Raw genomic sequence first — 17,850 nt, 5'->3', positions numbered from 1 at the left:
TCTCAAGCTTTGTAAACTATTTATCTTTTAAGCATTTGCATGAAGCATTAGTTTAATTTGGGGAATTAACACAATTTGCACTTCATCTAAGCATTTTAGTATAGGAAGGCCCCAAGCCTCACTAAAACTTACCTCCAACTTAAGCTGGCTGAATAGACTTTTAAGGACCCTCTACCTCTGTTGACTCCTCATTGCGAGATCCAAATATTTGGGCGAGGATGAGGTCCAAATAAATAAACCAAGAACTCATTCCATCACATTTGCTTTGTTTGCAAAGTTCTTAAATTTCTTGCTATCTTGATGGTTTAAAGTCTCAAATTCAAATCTTATTTCAAGAGGCACTTTGGATGCAAGCATTGTAATCCCTTTTAAATTTTGCAATAAGTTTTAATTTTCTTGTACTTGGAAATTGACTTATCTTTTGGTTAATTGCATATTGTCATGAATGTTTGATTTCACTTTCAAGTACTATTATTTTGGGGTTGTAAACTTAACATGTTGTCAACTCGGTCTAACATTTGAGTTCTTTTCATCATCTCATTCTCACAAGTAGATTTCTAATGGTATCTTTTTGAGCAAGATAGTTTCCATGCTTTAATTTGTAGACTTAATATCTTGTGCTAACAATTTATTGTTCCACTTTTTTGAATTATTTTGGCTTTCCATTTGAAAGCATTTCACTTCATTTTAAGCAAATACAATTTCATTTCTTAAAGAGAAATACTTTGAAGACACTGATTGTTTATGTATTTCATGCTTATCTTATGTATTGATGGTTATTGCTCATATCAGTTTTGTTTATAAATCTTAAAGAAATAATCTATTTAACTCTAACAATTCTCCTAGAAACTCACATTTTTTTAACTTCACTTTTCATTAGGGATGACCCCCCTTAGTTAACCTAGGAGATAGCTCAAACAGAGAGAGTCAAGATTAGTTTGACAACCCCTTCTTTGAGTTCACTGCCACCAACCACACCTTGTGGGGTTGAAGGCTTTTCTCATTGACTTGTAGGTAGGTGTAGGTGACAGGGTCAACAGGTACAAAACCCCAAGCTTGGGTTTCAAGCCCACAAAAGACTTTTATGTGCCAACTCCTCCACAATCCTCAAGCTTAGGGTTTGGAGTACCTCCCAAGCTACAAATCTCAACACGCACTCTTAGCGAGGGAGGTACTTCCAACACTAGGAAGTCTCCATCAGCATCGGCGACACCAACCCATCTGGCGTTCATCACTGCAGCATACTTTATAGAATGAACCCTGCAATCTCAGTTGTGCCTCTGCCTCATCACATCTGAACCTAAAGATCCCAAGCCTCCATAGGGCTAGTCCCTCTGAAGCTAGACTCTTTGAGCCTACATGATCTCCACTAGCTCAACCCTGCAAGCACTCATCCTCCTAGATCAAATACCACTCGTGCAAATCCCTCCAATCTCTGATATGCAACATCACGATCCGATGAAGACCCAAGCTTGCAAATTTGCGGTCCATCATATGAATCCATCTTGATCAAACCAATCTCATCCATGCCAAAGCAATCCTCAAAATGTTCCAACGATCCATGGCAAATAACAGGAAGACCATGATTAACAATCTGCCCTACAACAAATTGTTGTTCACCACGCTCACCTCCAATCCACCAGAGTCTGCATATCTATGCTAGGATCCCAAATCCACCTGTTGAATGCCTTTGTACAACTGAACCCCATCTGCTCAGTAATTTCTTATATTGATGAACCCACGCTACCTGCTGGAGTAGTTGTTCTATCAACCTTCATGGAAGTATCTGGAAACGGAAGGCTGGCCTGTTTCAAATGGCCCTTCTGTTCAACCATCAACATGTTAGGCGAAACACCCCTGTTACCTTCTGCATCTCTCTGGTTTTTTATGATGCTATGCTCAATGGTGTCTTTGATCTTTAAATCTTTAGCGCTTTGAGTGATGTAACCAATATCTCCATGGTTCCTATGTTCAAATTCTGTAAACCCTTAAGATGTAAGAGTTGAGCAATCCATGTTATGAAATACCATAATTTGACAAGGTTCTTCAAGGCACTCACTCTTGTTTTCATCTGTCAGTAAAGTGTCAACTCCTTGATGCACCAAAGAATTATTGTCCTTTTTAGGTTTCAAATGACTGTCCTATCAAGAGTACTCATTACCAAAGCACTGCCTTGAGTTTCCTTTTTCACCGAAGAGTCTATTGACACTAGTCAAATCAATTCATGGTTTTGAGGTTGTGTGTTCAAGTACCATGCAAACTGTCTTTTTAACCCGACAGAAACAATGGTTAAGGCACCCAACAATAATCTTTCGAAATGTTCCATCTCATCTACATCTATTTTTGGTGCTTTCTCATGTGCTCTGTTAGATTTGAATAGAATTGCTTTCGCTTGTACTTCAGTCACATCACTGTCAACAACTTCGTCCTTGTTTATCAAACTGACATTCTTGGGAACAAGTAATTCCCAAAACTCATTCAGTCTTTTACCCTGGCACCTATTTGCTAACCCATGCATGAAATTGTTGAATTCCATTGCCTCCTCTTGTTGTATCCATCCAGTTCGTAGTGCTGCTAAGCAATCCATCATTTTATGGTATGTGTTTCCTCTGTAAGAAGAATCCAACAGATCAATGATAAGCTTTTTCATTTCTTTAATAGCCTTGGGAACCCATTCATCACTGTCTCTGCATGCCAACATAACCTCAAAATCTACAACTGGTGTCAATCTTCCAACTTGTTCTGCTTTCCTTATTGCAAGACTGTCGAAGGAGATGCCACTGTGCACATTATCTCCTGCATCTTTCCCTGCTGGTTCTTCAGATAATAATGGTTTGTCCCTCCAAAATCTATTGGAGACTCTGCTTTTTGATTCTTTTTCAATTGGAATAGGCTACAAAACCTCTTAAGTTCTTTTTTAGCAAACAACTCTGGGTCATGCTCAATTATCCTCTTAACAACATAGTCAATTGGAGGCACATCAACATCTGATCTTCTTGATTTTAAATGAAGAAAACTGTAGAACCGCTCTAAAATAGGATTCAATGTTAGCTCCAGTTTCATTGCCTCCTCTCTTCCAGGGGGCACCAAGTCAAGCATAACATTGTCTGTGTTAGATATGTTGGGGGTCAAAATACCAAGCACAGCGTTTGATTTTCCTTTCCTCCACACGCAACGCAAAATGGAAACATTCTTTGTTGTTTGCATTGCCTTGGCCATTGCAAAAATGGCAATGGTATTACCTGGTGTTGCGATAAAAATATTTGTATCTCTCTATTGATGGTGCTGGACCCGCCAACATTCACGGGATCTCCCTGGTATGAAGTCCCAACTAGACCTCACACCATTTGGTGTAAGAGTCCCATCTAGTACGATGGCTCGGTTCCCATTATCATAGAGATTTTCCTTAGCTCCTGCTGTTCAGCACATGAGAGTGTTATGCTTGTATCTTCAAAAAGCGAGGTGAGTATCCCTGGTGAGTGCATAATGTAACTTGTGTTCAGGTTCTCTTACTGTAAAGGGAGAGAGTAAAAGTGAGCTTCTAGATGAGAGGCAGTAGTACCAGCCAGGGAGAGACACACGCGAACCAACAAGAGTCTGTCTAGCATCCAGCAGAGTAGTCCACAACAAATACGACAGTCGTTAAAACCAAAGTGCAAGGGAAAACACGTACACCATCCAACAGAGTAGTCCACACGGAGGTGACGGTCGTTATAACCAAGAAAACAAGAATGGTCTGTCTAATGTCCTGCGGAGTAGTCCACACGGACGAGACAACAATGATAAACAATACAACACATCTTCAACAATGTAAGTACTAAAATAACCAAAGTAGTTCAACTATCTTAGTACAGGTTAAGCAAACATGTATTACAAATGTTTAAAGAGTAGTCTTACAAACATCTACAAAACATGTGTGAAAATGTGTTGGCCTTAACAGGCTTCTGAATTAAGCAAAATTCCCAAGACACATTTGTACACCATATATCACTAGTCCTAGTAGTGGGACATTGGAGCCACTCCTCGCTCCTCAAAGAACATACTATAGACTCTCAAGGCTATGTGGGAGGAACCAAGGTGAAAAGTCCTTGCTCATACAATGGGAGGGGTATATATAGCCAAGGGTGATGTTTGACCCTTGTGACTCTTGGACTACCCTCGTGACTTTTCAACTGACATGACTCTTCGACTTCTTGTATGTGTCCATTGGACTTCACTTTACATTACACTAAGTTACAACGGATATGGCCCATAATGGTGATGTGGCCGAGACAACTCATGACATAACTCGACAGGACATTGCTGACATGTACTCGCTGACTGTGGTGTCCATGTCAAGCTGCTGTGCTGCTGAGTGATGGATTTACTCTTGGTGTGCTTTGTCTTCTCCTCTGCATGGCATTGTGCTGCAGGGTCTTCGATGGTCTTGGCCTTCTTGATGGTTCAATGCTTGTGTTCCTTTTGCTTGTTGGTTGATATGCTTGGTACGTCCGTCCAGCTGCAAGCAAGTCTTCTAGCATGTGCGCTCCTTCTTCATCCCGTTCATCGTCTCACCATGATCTACTAGTGTCTCTGTTTTTGCAATTCACTCATGATGGGACAACATCAAATCCAAAACCTCCTAGTTTAGCATGATGTATTGTTCTTGTGTTCCAAGTGACAAGGAGGGAGGACAACTCACTGAGATAGTGCAGAGCGCAACTTAGGCTGGAATGAGGCATTCTGGGAGGACAACTTGCACTTAGGGAAAAACTGCGTAGTGATCACTAGGAGGCAGAATTGCGCAGTGAAAGTCACTAGTGTCGACTGCAAGGTGGAACCCTGAGGGGGGCAGTTTCTGCGCAGTTTTCAGAGGGAGGACAGAGCGAGGCTGCAGAGGGATTGCTGGGCAGTTCTACGCAATTTCCAGAGGGAAGACAAAGCAGAGCTGCAGAGGGACATGCTGAGCATGACTGCGCAATTTCTGGGAACAGTGCAGGACAGGAAGCAGGGGAATTGCTAGACATGTCTGCACAATTTCTGGAGGCAGTGCAGAGCAAGGCAACAAGGGTCAGCTGGGCAATTCTGCACAATTTCTGAGAACAGTGTAGAGCAAGGCAGCAGAGGACCAACTGGGCATGTCTGCGCAGTTTTGGGGAGCAGTGCAGACCCAGGTCTCAGAGCAGTGCAGGTTTCCGGCAGACAAGAAGGAGGGTTGATGACTGTGCTTGAGAAATGCGCAGTTCAGTTGGACATGGAGGCAGTTTCTGCGCAATTCTGGGAGGCAGACAGGCTGCTCACCTCCGGGATTGTGCAGTGCAGTTGACCTGGAGGACAACCTCAAGCACTGCGCAGTTCCGGGCAGCAGAGCAGGGTCACTGAGGGCTGAGACTGCACAGTGCAACTCAGTCGGGGTCCAGTGGAAGAGGGTTGTCCAGTTGGGCAAATTTTCAAGAAAATGGCTAAGTGTCGAAAGCAAGTGAACTTGTGCAGACTAACATTGTGATCATACACTTAGCATACTTGACGACGAGACAACATAGACCACCATGACAACAAGACAAAACATGCCCTTGGTGAGATTGTCTTGGAGTTGAGAGCGACAAGCGTGACACTTGTGATAGACCTTCGGACGACCGTGACGACACTTGTGTGACAGTGCTTACAACTTTGTGTGTTTGTGCGACAGGTGTTCACATAGCGAAGACAACTCAAACACACAAAGACAAACCTTTAAACTCCCCAGAATAAGGTCACTAGCATGACAGAGAAATCAACATGCCGAAAGACGACCGTTGATCAAACAAGCAAAAAAGGTGAAAAGACTTCACAAGAGCTCATGAGGTGAGCTCGAGTGTTTGCAACCATTAGATGAAAAACCAAGGAAGGCTCCGAAATTTGGATACAAGCCAAAATTTTGGAGGGTGTTGCAGCCGCTACAACACTTGGCGACACACTGGTTGAATACCAGCGTCTCTGTTTTGGTTCATTTTCAACGCAGGGCCCTGGACTTTCAGGGAGTATTAATTCATTGTGCAGATCACTTCGGCTTCCCCACTTACCCTGTGGATAGACACGGTTCACCTTGTACCGACTTAGTTGAACACAACACAAAATTCAGCCAGATCACAGTGTTTCAAATCGGGAAGGGTAATTTGGTTCGCGAGCTTAAGATTTTCAGAGTATAAGTTTTCATCTCTGGTGTTGCTCCGTTGCCAGCAGGCCTGGACAGTACCCCAGCGGAGTCACGTAGGAACACAAACATTGCTCCACTGCTAGCGAGCCTGGATAGTACCCCGGTGGAGTTGCTTGCTTCACCTCTTTGCGTAGGAAGCCTTTCTCTTCTTTCGCCTTTGTTATTTTTTTGTAAGAGGACTGTGCATAGGCACTTATTTATTTTGGGGTGGAAGAGGGATCCCGACTTATTGAGAGCAGAAGAGGTTGTTCCTTTAGAGAAGCATGTAAGACCTCTGATTCAGGTTTGCTTGTTTAGGTTTTCCCCTTCTTCGTTTCTACTAGTTGGATAAGCTTGATACACATAACAGAAAACTGAGTATAGGCATGAGGTTTCCCAGACTGGACACGGGTTCATGGTTTGACCAAAACTTTCCTTACAAACGGATCGTATTTTCCGTCAAGACTTCATCGACCAAAAGTTACAACCAAGCACAAAGAAGACGTACATAGGACTGACCAAGCGCTGCAGTGTCACAAGATTCTTTAAACTTCAGCCACATGCACATTCAAAAACCAGAATGCAGTGTGAGAAAACTCTTATTTACAAAACTAAACAACTGAATGGCATAGCAGAGCAAATCAGCAAAGCAAAGAACGAAACAATAAAGCAAAGCAAATAACAGAGCAACAATAAAAGGAGTATGTACACAGTGGGGGGTGCAGCGCCAGATCATTGAAAATAATATTTTAGGTCTTGGCCATTGACAAAGAGAGTGTCAATCTTCCCGTCAAGTGATTGCAAAATGGTATTGTGTTAAAGCATTTACAATCAATGCAAAGTCATAAAGCTTTAACAAAAAAAAAGTACGTTGCATTGTCAAAAACAAGTGATATAGGAATGCCAAACCTCGAGATGATGTTCTGTCTTAGGAAGTTGATGACTTCCTGGTCATTCACTTGTTTCAGCGGAACTGCTTCTGTCCACCGCGTGAAGTAATCTGTAGCAGTTAAGATGTAGCGGTGTTGCTTTGACGAATGTGGGAAAATATCCCCAATGATGTCCAAGCCCCACTGTTGGAATGGTTCATCCACTGCAACAGGCTGCAGCGGGGCTGTTGACCTTCGTTTTCTGCCGGCACATCTTTGACAGACCAGACACTTGCAGGCATAGGCATGTGCATCTTTGAATAATGTAGGCCAGTAGAAATCAACCTGCATGACCTTGTGCGTTGTTGTGTTTCCCGCGAAGTGACCCCCGGCTGGTCCGTCATGGAGATCACGTAACACCCTTTCCGAATCTTGTGCATCCAGGCACCTGAGCAAAACGCCATTGTGATGTTTTTTGTAAAGCACTCCATGCACCAATTGGTAAGATAGAGCTTTCAGTTGGAGTGCCCTCTTCTGCCGCATAGAGAAGTGAGAGGGCATGGTGCCATGCTCAAGGTACTGGCGCACGTCTGCATACCAAGAGTTTTCGTGCGAAGTGGGGGGGGCTCGCTCAACATTATACATTTCAATTTCTTGCTCCCAACCGACAAGCTCTACTTCTTTCTCTTGTGCATATACTGCTTCCGTTGCTAGTCTGCAAAAACAGTGATCCTTTATGGTGTGAACTAGCTTGATGTCCAAGTCATACTCTTGCAATCTTGTCATCCAATTTGCCCTTCTCTCACCCAGCTCTTGCTGAACAAGCAATGATCTGACTGCTGGGTGCGACACAAAGACAATGCAATGATTTTTCAAGAGGTAGGGTCTGAAGTGTTTAACTGCCTTGTATACTGCGTATGCTTGTTTGTCCACGACGGGATAGTTCAGTTCAGGTCCTTGCAAGCTCACGCTCATGAAAGAGATGGGTCATTCATTGTTCAACTTGTCTTTCTGAGTGAGCACAACAGTGAGTGAAGTGTCGGAAGCAAACGTGTAGAGCAAGAAATCTTTGTTGAAGTTTGGGTTATATAGTGCAGGTGCCTCTGCTATAGCTTGCTTAATCTGGGCAAACGCTTCCTTTTCCTTTTTTCCCCAACTGTACACTGCGTCCTTCTTGGTCATCTCTTGAATGGGTTTGACAATCTACGCATAATTAGAGATGAACTTTTTAAGGAAGTTGATCTTCCCTAGGAAGGACTGCATAGCTTTCTTGTTCATGGGATAAGGAATCTACGTGATGGTCCGAACTCTGTCCGGATCTACCTTGATCCCACTCTTGGCAATGATGTGCCCAAGGAGGTTACCCTCAGACACTGCGAAGACGCTCTTCTTGGGATTCAAGGATATCTCGTACTTCCGACATCGCTCAAAGATTTTCTTGAGATGGTGCAGGTGGTCTAACCGATGTCTAGAGAAGACTGTCACATCGTCGAGGTAGACCACTACGCTTTGTCCAATGAGCCCATGGAAAGCGATGTCCATTGTGCGTTGAAATGTAGCGCCTTATCAACCTAAACGAAATTCTACGATAAGCGAATGTACCCCACTTGGTACGGAATGTTGTCTTTAGTCTATCAGGCTCTGCTACTAGAACTTGATTGTATCCTGAGAAATTGTCTAGCAAAGAGAACATCTCTGCTCTAGATACTGTTTGTAATATGTGCTCCATAGATAGCATTGGGTAGTTATCTTTGTTTGAGGCACGATTAACGCTACAGAAATCATCGCATAGGTGGATCTCCCCAGACTTCTTCCTAACAAGGACTAGATTTGAAACCCACGTGGAATGACGAACCTTGTAAATGATTCGAGCATCCAACAACTTAGTCAATTCTTTTTGTGAGAGACTCAAGTGATGGATGCACTTTCCTTAGTTTCTACTGAAACGACTTGGCCCCTTCCTTGATTGGAATGATGTGCTGGATTATTCGCGTGTCATATGTTTTCAAGTCATCATGAGTCCACATGAACACATCACGACTCTGTCTGAACATGCGGACAAAAGCTTGCCGCTCTTATGGGGTGCAACATATACCGAGATTCATGAACTTTGGATTTTTGTCTGTTCCCAGGTTGATCTATTCGTACAACATTGTGGAGTCGTGGGTTTTGGCATCCACTGGCCCCTGAAAATGGTTAGCGGTGTCAGCCTAGCAGCAACATTTGCTAGAGCATCTATAATTGCATTACGCATTCTTGGTACAAAAATAATATTGAAGGCTTGGAAGTTAGAGATAAGTCGCCATACCTCTTGTTGATAACTTTTAAGACGTGGTGACACACAGTGTATAGTGTTATGTACCTGGCGTACCACGATCTCTGAATCACCTACCACTTTAAGCACAACAACATTGAGGCTGATGGCTTTCTGTAAGCCCAAAACGAGTGCTTCATACTCGGCGGTGTTGTTTGTGCACTCAAACTCCAAGCGGCTTGAGACTAAATGTTTCCTTTGCAACGGGTCTGTCAAAACACAATCGGCTCCAGAGCCCTCTTGTGTCTTGGATCCGTCAAAGTATAGGGTCCACATATTATCTGTATAAGGACCGCTTGCCGCGCTAGTACTATTGTCTCTATTGTTGTTACTATTACAATCTATGGTACAGGTTTCATTTTTGCCAGTTGGATAAGGAAGGAGACCCAACACTGCGTTTGGTGAGGTGGGGGCTGGCTGTGCAAGATAACACCCCAACTGTGTTTCCAGAAAGAAATTGCCAAACATGATTTTTGCGAAAGCCAATGGTTCATTTTCACCATTCAAGGGAGTAACGTTATGTTTCATGTATCTTTCTGACAACACTCGGATCTGGTTGTTTCTGCCCTTGTGCGGAAGCCATAAGTGTGACCAGTCCATAGCAAAGTATCCTTGCAGCTTGCTAGACCAGTCTCTGCTGAGCAGTAAGCCATATGCTTCTGGGATGTCCACAATCACAATGTTAATGCATTGATGAACTCGTCCGTCAGACGATAACCAGATGATCACATCTCGGAGTTCACCAATGGCTGGCACACATGTTTTGTCAAGTTGGATGATCTGCGCAGTTGTGCTACTCCATTGAGCATTGATCCTCTTAGCAATGGAGAGTGGCATGACATTGACTGACGCGCCAGAATCAACCAAACAATTGTGGACATTGAAGTTAAATATTTCGAATGACAACAAAAATGGTGGGCAGAGCGAGTTTGCTTCCTCCATGCGGAGTGCATTGAGCATGGATGCGAGTGAGTCGAGAGACTTGCTTGGTCCCTTGCTGGAAGAGGCAACATTGTTTGTGGAGGTTTGCCCCAATGCACGCAAAAGAATATCTCGCTGACCCGTGATCTTGGTTAACTCATACAGAGAGATGTTTGCACGAGTCTTTTTCATGTCTTCAATAATGTTGTAGTCCAGAGCGGGAAGACTCACCGAGATGTCTAGGGGTAGACTTGTGTTCGTGTTGTCCGGTGGGCTGCTCTTGTCTTTGTTGCTCACGAATGTACTTTTTGCCGTAGCTATCTTCCCAGACTTGCTTTGGGTTTTCTATGTTGAGATGACCGACGGATCAACTGATCTGAGCAAATGTTGTCTTACCTTTTCTTTCGGTATCTCAAACATAGTGGGGCCCCCTTAACTTCTCAAGTTGTATTGATTGTTTTGCTTTGGGCAGTCGCTTGGAGGCTCCTTCTCGGTGGTCGTCTGCTAGGCAGTGCGAGCACATTGATACATGTTGATTACATGCCCAACACTTGGAGCTTCATCAGATGCAACAACTTCTTCGTCTTCATCCTCAGGCCGAGCCTGCTCACTGGCTACAAATTGATCAGTCAACTGTGTAGCCAAAGCGCTCATTCCTTGGTTCCATCTTGGGCAAGTCTTCTCTGAATGTCGTTCGCTATGGAACTTGCAGTAATGATCTGTCGCGATCGCATCCAGGTTGAGCACAAGGTTAGAGCTCTGCGCAAATTTGGCCGGGTGGTTACTGCTGTTGCCTAAAGTTGTGTTCTTCATTTGCGCAAACCTCGGAGGTCTACTGTTCACGGTCGTCTTGCTCGTCCATTGTTTGAGTTTAGAAACTTCGGTTGTCAAGGATTTGATGAGATGAGTAAGGCTCTCAATTTCACTTGCTTCCTTTTCCTTTGCCTTACTCACAGTAGTCTAAGACCTCCTGCCTGTGTCTTTGGAGTCCTTAGCTGATTTGTCATCTACAATGAATCGAATAGCGCATAGGTCGTTCTCCACAACAATTGCCTCTTGGCAATTTTCCAATAGTGTTGGTTTCGCAGCTCGCTTAATGAACTGCGTAATGTTGGTTAGTAGTGCAGATGTGTAGCATTCAACAGTGATGGAGTCGTGAGGTTTGGTGTCTGCTGTGAACTTGTTCAAGATACAGTTAAACCTTTGGTTAAAATCTTTGACTTTTTCTTTCTGCTCCATCTTGAGACTACCCAACTCTTTTAGCAACATGGCGGGGGTTTTGTCTTCAACAAACTTCTTAAGGAAAATTCTCTTGAACACCCCTCAGTTCTGAATGGAGTTCACAAGAAGGCTATGGTACCATACAACTGCTCTGCCATCCAAGGTACATGGAAATAGTCTACATGCAATGTCGTCATAACGTACCTCGAGTGTCTACAGATGTAGGTAGAACGTGTCTAGGTGATCTTCCGCCTTCACTGTCTTGTTAGGGTCATACTTTGTTAACAACTTCTCTGCGTGCCTTGGCATCTTGTGCAAGACACCCGGGAGTGCCAATGGGCCCTGGGTCATCCATTCCAGATTTTGGTCAACCATGTTGTCCTCTTCTTCGTCCTCCTCTTTTTCTGAATTTAATGGTTCTACCTCTGATTCTGTTGGTTCGCCTCCACTGCCTTCCCCTCCGCCTCCTTCAGAACCTGAGCCCAAGAGTAAGAGGTTATCATGTTCTCCCTCTCGGAAGACTGGAGGTTCCGTTTTGTTCTCAATAGCTTTGGCCAGCTCTTCAAGAGTGGTGAGGGTTGCTTCTTCTAGAGATGAGACTACCACTCCTGTGGGAGTAGTCTTTTGCTTCTTCTGCGAGTAGGGAAGAATGTGCACTCCTAGAATCAGTCCAACAACTTTAGCAAATTGATGGGTGATGGGACAGACAACACGGATGTGATGATATGAAATTTCTTGTTCAGGTCTAGGAGGTGAGGAATAACCAACTTCAGAGTTGTGTGTAGGGGAGAGGGAGTTCGTGTTACTGCCTTGACCAGATGATAGATAAGTGGGGTTGGTAGGACATTCAACCATAAACTGCTGGCGGACCTCCTTCTAGTGTGAAAAATGTTGACAGTGCTGGACCTGCCAACACTCAGGGGATCTCCCCGGTATGAAGTCCCAACTAGACCTCACACCGTTTGGTGTAAGAGTCCTATCCAGTATGATGGTTCGGTTGCCATTATCTTAGAGATTTGCCTTAGCTCTTGCTGTTCAGCACATGAGAGTGTTATGCTTGTATCTTCAAAAAGCGAGGTGAGTATGCTTGATGAATGCATAATGTAACTTGTGTCTGGGTTCTCTTACTGTAAAGGGAAAGAGTAAAAGTGAACCTCTAGATGAGAGGTAGTAGTACCACCTAGGGAGAGACATACGTGAACCAACAAGAGTTTGTCCAGCATCCAGCGGAGTAGTCCACTACGGATGCAGCAGTTGTTAAAACCAAAGTGCAAGGGAAAACACGTACACCATCCAATAGAGTAGTCTACACGGAGGTGACAGTTGTTATAACGAAGAAAACAAGAATGGTCTGTCTAATGTTTTGTGGAGTAGTCCACTCGGACGAGACAACAATTATAAACAATACAACACATCTTCAACAATGTAAGTACTAAAATAACCAGAGTAATTCAACTATCTTAGTACAGCTTAAGCAAACATGTATTACAAATGTTTAAAGAGTAATCTTACAAACATCTACAAAACATGTGTGAAAACGTGCTGGCCTTAACAGGCTTCTGAATTAAGCAAATGTCCCAAGACACATCTGTACAACATACATCACTAGTCCTAGTAGTGTGACGTTGGTGCCACTCCTCACTCCTCAAAGAACAGACTATAGACCCTCAAGGCTATGTGGGAGGAGCCAAGGTGAATGTCCTTGCTAATACAATGGGAGGGGTATATATAGCCAAGGGTGATGCTTGACCCTTGTGACTCTTGGACTACCCTCGTGACTGTTCAACTTCCCATGAATTTTCAACTGACATGACTCTTCGACTTCTTGTGTGCGTCCATTGGACTTCACTTTACATTACATTCAGTTACAACGAATATGGCCCATAATGGTGATGTGGCTGAGACAACTCATGACACAACTCGACATGACACTGCTGACATGTACTAGCTGACTGTGGTGTCCATGTCAAGCTGCTGCGTTGCTGAGTGATGGATGTACTCTTGGTGTGCTTTGTCTTCTCCTCCGCATGGCATAGTGCTGCGGGGTCTTCGATGGTCTTGGTCTTGCTTGATGGTTCAATGCATGTGTTCCTTTTGCTTGTTGCTTGATATGCTTGGTATGTTTGTCTAGCTACAAGCAAGTCTTCTAGCATGTGCGCTCCTTCTTCATCTTGTTCGTCGTCTCGCCATGATCTACCAGTGTACCTGTTCCTGCAATTCACTCATGACGGGACGACATCAAATCCAAAACCTCCTAGTCTAGCATGATGCATTGTTCTCGTGTTTCGGGTGACAGGGAGGGAGGACAACTCACTGAGATAGCGCAGAGCACAGCTCAGGCTGGAATGAGGCATTCCGGGAGGACAACTTGCACTGTCAGGAAAAACTGTGTAGTGATCACTGGGAGGCAGAATTGCACAATGGAAGTCACTAGTGTCGGTTGCAAGGTGGGACCTTGAGGGGGGCAGTTTCTGCGCAGTTTTCAGAGGGAGGACAAAGCGGGGTTGCAGAGGGACTGTTGGGCAATTCTGCGCAGTTTCCAGAGGGAAGACAGAGCAGGGTTGCAGAGGGACCTGTTGAGCATGACTGCGCAATTTCTAGGAATAGTGCAGGACAGGCAGCAGGGGAACTACTAGACATGTTTGCGCAATTTCTGTAGGTAGTGCAGAGCAAGGCTGCAAGAGTCAGTTGGGAAATTTTGCGCAATTTCTGAGAACAGTGCAGAGCAAGGTAGCAGAGGACCAGATGGGCATGTCTGTGCAGTTTTGGGGAGCAATGCAGATCCAGATCTCAGAGCAGTGCTGGCTTCCAGCAGACAAGAAGGTTGATGACTGTGCTTGAGAAATGCGCAGTTTAGTTGGACATGGAGGCAGTTTCTGCGCTATTTTGGGAGGCAGATAGGTTGCTCACCTCCGGGATTGCGCAGTGTAGCTGACTTGGAGGACAGCCTCAAGCATTGTGTAGCTCCGAGCAACAAAGCAGGGTCACTGAGGGCTGAGACTGCGCAGTGCAGCTCAGTCAGGGTCCGGTGGAAGAGGGTTGTTCGGTCGGGCAGATTTTCAGGAAAATGGCTAAGTGTCGAAAGCAAGTGAACTTGTGCAAACTAACATTGTGATCATACACTTAGCATACTTGACGACGAGACAACATAGACCACCATGACAACAAGACAAAACATGCCCTCGGTGAGACTGTCTTGGAGTTGAGAGCGACAAGCATGACACTTGTGATAGACCTTTGGACGACCGTGACGACACTTGCGTGACAGTGCTTACAACTTTGTGTGTGAGTGCGATGGGTGTTCACATAGCGAAGACAACCTAAACACACAAAGACAAACCTTCAAACTCACCAGAATAAGATTACAAGCATGACAAAGAAATCAACATGCTGAAAGACGACCGCTGGTCAAACAAGCAAAAAAGGTGAAAATACTTCACAAGAGCTCATGGGGTGAGCTCGAGTGTTTGCAACCATCAAAGGAAAAACCAAGGAAGGCTCCGAAATTTGGATGCAAGCCAAAATTTTGGAGGGTGTTGCAGCCGCTACAACACTCTCATATAGTGGTGCCTTAGAATGTTTGATGCATCTGTAAAGCCCAAAAGCTTCAGGCCCTTCTCAGGCTTGAATTTGAGTGCTTCTTCTTCTGTAGTGGAAATAGGAGCCATTTGTGGTCCATACTGAAAACCCTTGATCCTTTGATTTGGAGGAATTTTCTTGTCAGGATCTTCCCTACCTTGGTACACAACATCCACCTTCACTTCTCGTGTTGCATTTCGATCATTTGGAGGTGCCATGTCTGAATATCTCTTTAAAGGAGGGATACTTTCTTTCCTTGTCTTCTTATAAACCCACACCTGAATTCTCATCATAGGAGTCAGCTCCAAGTTACCTCTGAATACAATTACTGGAAAAATGTTCCTGGCTTCCATAGCACCCAATAGTGAGGTTGAACTTTCAACAACTATCACTTCTGCTTGTGCTTGCTTCGAAAATCTGTTTAAAAGGGAAAGATCTTCACAAAATAACTTTGATTTAGTTTGTCTAGGCATCCTCTGTCGGAAAATTACAATGTCAAGTTGGATATCATGCTCTTCCATCTGGTTAGCAATTATGTCTACCTGGTCCTCTTTTGTTCCTTCTTCAGGTTCTTTGATCAAGGATTGAGCACTTGTAATTAAACAAAGGTGTTTATTTCCTGCACTCTTTCTTCCAAGTTCCTTTATCGGCAAGTCTACTCCAACTACTATGGCATCCAAAAAATCACCTGGAACCATTCCTCTTGGTAGCCTATTCAAGGCTTCAAGAAGATCCTCATCAACAGCCTTAATAGGTCGGAAATCAACCACACTCTCATAGCCACCAACTTCCCTCTGCAGATCATTGTCAGCTTCTAGCTCCAATTTAAGACCTGACGTTCTTTTACTGTAATTAAACCCTGTAGGGTGCAATGCTTCATCTGCCATTTTTTCCAAGTCTGCTACAACATTTAAAGACTTGCTTTGGAAGGCCCTGTAAAAACCCCAGTGATTATACTTAAGGTGTTTTTCTTCAGACAGATTTTTGAATTGTATTTCATTGGCAAACTCATCACCTAAGGTTGATTTGTAAAACTCCTTTACCATGCCAACCTCCTTATTCTTGCCTCGATCAAACATAGTGGCTGTCCACATTCCTTTCCGCCTCCCTTCCGGTGCATATGATAGAAGTGGTTCATTTGTAAATAAAAGAATATGATCCGTGAGGCTTCCCATGATATGCTGAGGCCCAATATTATAGACATCACTAGACAGTAATTTATTTACTGCTAGGCCAATTCTGCCACTGTCTATCTTTCCAATTCTGCTCATGTCACCACCAACATTACAAGAATTGGAAAAAGCCTTTCATAGTTTTGTCTTTCATAGTTTTGTCCTTCTTTAATCTTTGGGCAAGTGTCCTGTCATTCTGCAGTGGAATAGCAATAATTTCTTCGACAATGATGGAGCAATCTTCAGTATTAGTGCCATCCACATCCCATACATGAACAGATGGTTGACAAACTAAATCACCATTTCTGTTATTTGTCAAAGAATTAACTATGGGCTTGCATAGTGCTTCATCACCATCTTGAGGATGATCTCTGGGGAGGCCAACTTCATATCCTTCTCCACATTCTTCTGGGTTTGTGGCCACTGATTTATCTTCGAGTCTGCAACCTTCCTTTTCCTTTCTTGCTTTCTTTGACCGGACCCAAGCCTCTATAAGTTCTGTCACTTTTGTGAAAGCTTGACTGTAATTTTCGAATTTTTGAGTGGGAAGCATTTCTCTTAGTTACCTTTAGCCTTTAATTCCGGTCCTGGAATTTTTCTCCTTGATATCACCCACAACTGGCCAGAGTCATGCTATGGTGTCATAAAATGGAGGGTTTCCCACAGGCTGAGCCAAGATTAGGGCTCTGATACCACTGTAAGATTCCGCTTTGACAAACTTCTGAATTTCTTTAGAAATTTCTGAGTTTTTTAGTTGGAGTTTCAGGGAGATATTTCTTCAAACAGTTCTGTTACACTTTGCTGTAGGTGATGTTTTCATAAGTTGGCCTCACTGTACATTGTTTTTAATTCCTCCACATGTATCAACAGTCTCCAGACAATTGTATATTTGGCAATAGTTAACTTCAGAAATTTAATGCAATGGATAATAGACAGCAACCTTTACAAATAGATAGTTTCATTCAAACTTGAATAGACAGAGAGCAGATTGGAAGATGGAACCTGATATTTAGTTGACTGTCAACACTAGAGAGTACATAAGCAATTATTTAGCTCACCAGGATGATGCTCCAGCACTTGCTGTGATACACACTGCCCATAATTTTGTTTCAGCACCCAGCCCTCCGAATATGACTCTAAAGGTGATATGCAAGCCCTCCAGTGAAGCTACAGCAGCAAGGAATGAGGGAGAAATAGCTTTTGACCTCCTCAATGTGACCTCCAGAACTCAGAATAAAACCTTGGGAGAACAGTCTCACGCTCAACACCAAAAATACGACCAGCCTGTGGCTATTTGAAGCACCCCACCATCCACACGTTCAGTGTTTTAATGAAAACACTGCCCAGGAAGAAATACGACCCAGCTTTCATCCAACAAGAATGTCAACTCGTTCCTTCTAGAGAAATAAGGTCCAGCAGTTAGAAATGCGTCAACCCACCAAGGAAAATTAAGCCAACTCCCTTTTTTCACCTTCAGGAAGGCTCGACCCAGCTCAATAATTTTCAATGGGAAGCGTGCTGCCTTGATGCGCTCAACCTGAGTCAGGCTAAGTTTTACGCTCTCTTTGGAGAAATATTTGGTCTGGCCCCACCATAAAAGTCTGCAGTCCTCTCAATAAT

General features: G+C 43.8%; 1 protein-coding gene and 1 pseudogene across 3 annotated transcripts in view; one reads left to right on the top strand and one right to left on the bottom strand.

Annotated features, from left to right (window-relative positions):
- LOC149189548 (uncharacterized) overlaps nucleotides 1-17,850 on the top strand; it is a 232,483-nt gene that overhangs the window by 70,054 nt on the left and 144,579 nt on the right. The gene's annotated exons all lie outside the window — the stretch shown is intronic.
- On the bottom strand, nucleotides 2,213-16,329 carry LOC149189549 (ATP-dependent DNA helicase 2 subunit KU80 pseudogene; annotated as a pseudogene).

Source organism: Pinus tabuliformis, chromosome 3_1, assembly GCF_031772625.1.
Source record: "Pinus tabuliformis cultivar Carrire ecotype Pingquan chromosome 3_1, CPIR1, whole genome shotgun sequence".
Lineage (NCBI taxonomy): Eukaryota > Viridiplantae > Streptophyta > Pinopsida > Pinales > Pinaceae > Pinus > Pinus tabuliformis.
Note: the sequence above shows the minus strand (reverse complement) of the source record. Positions and strands in the feature narration are given on the sequence as shown.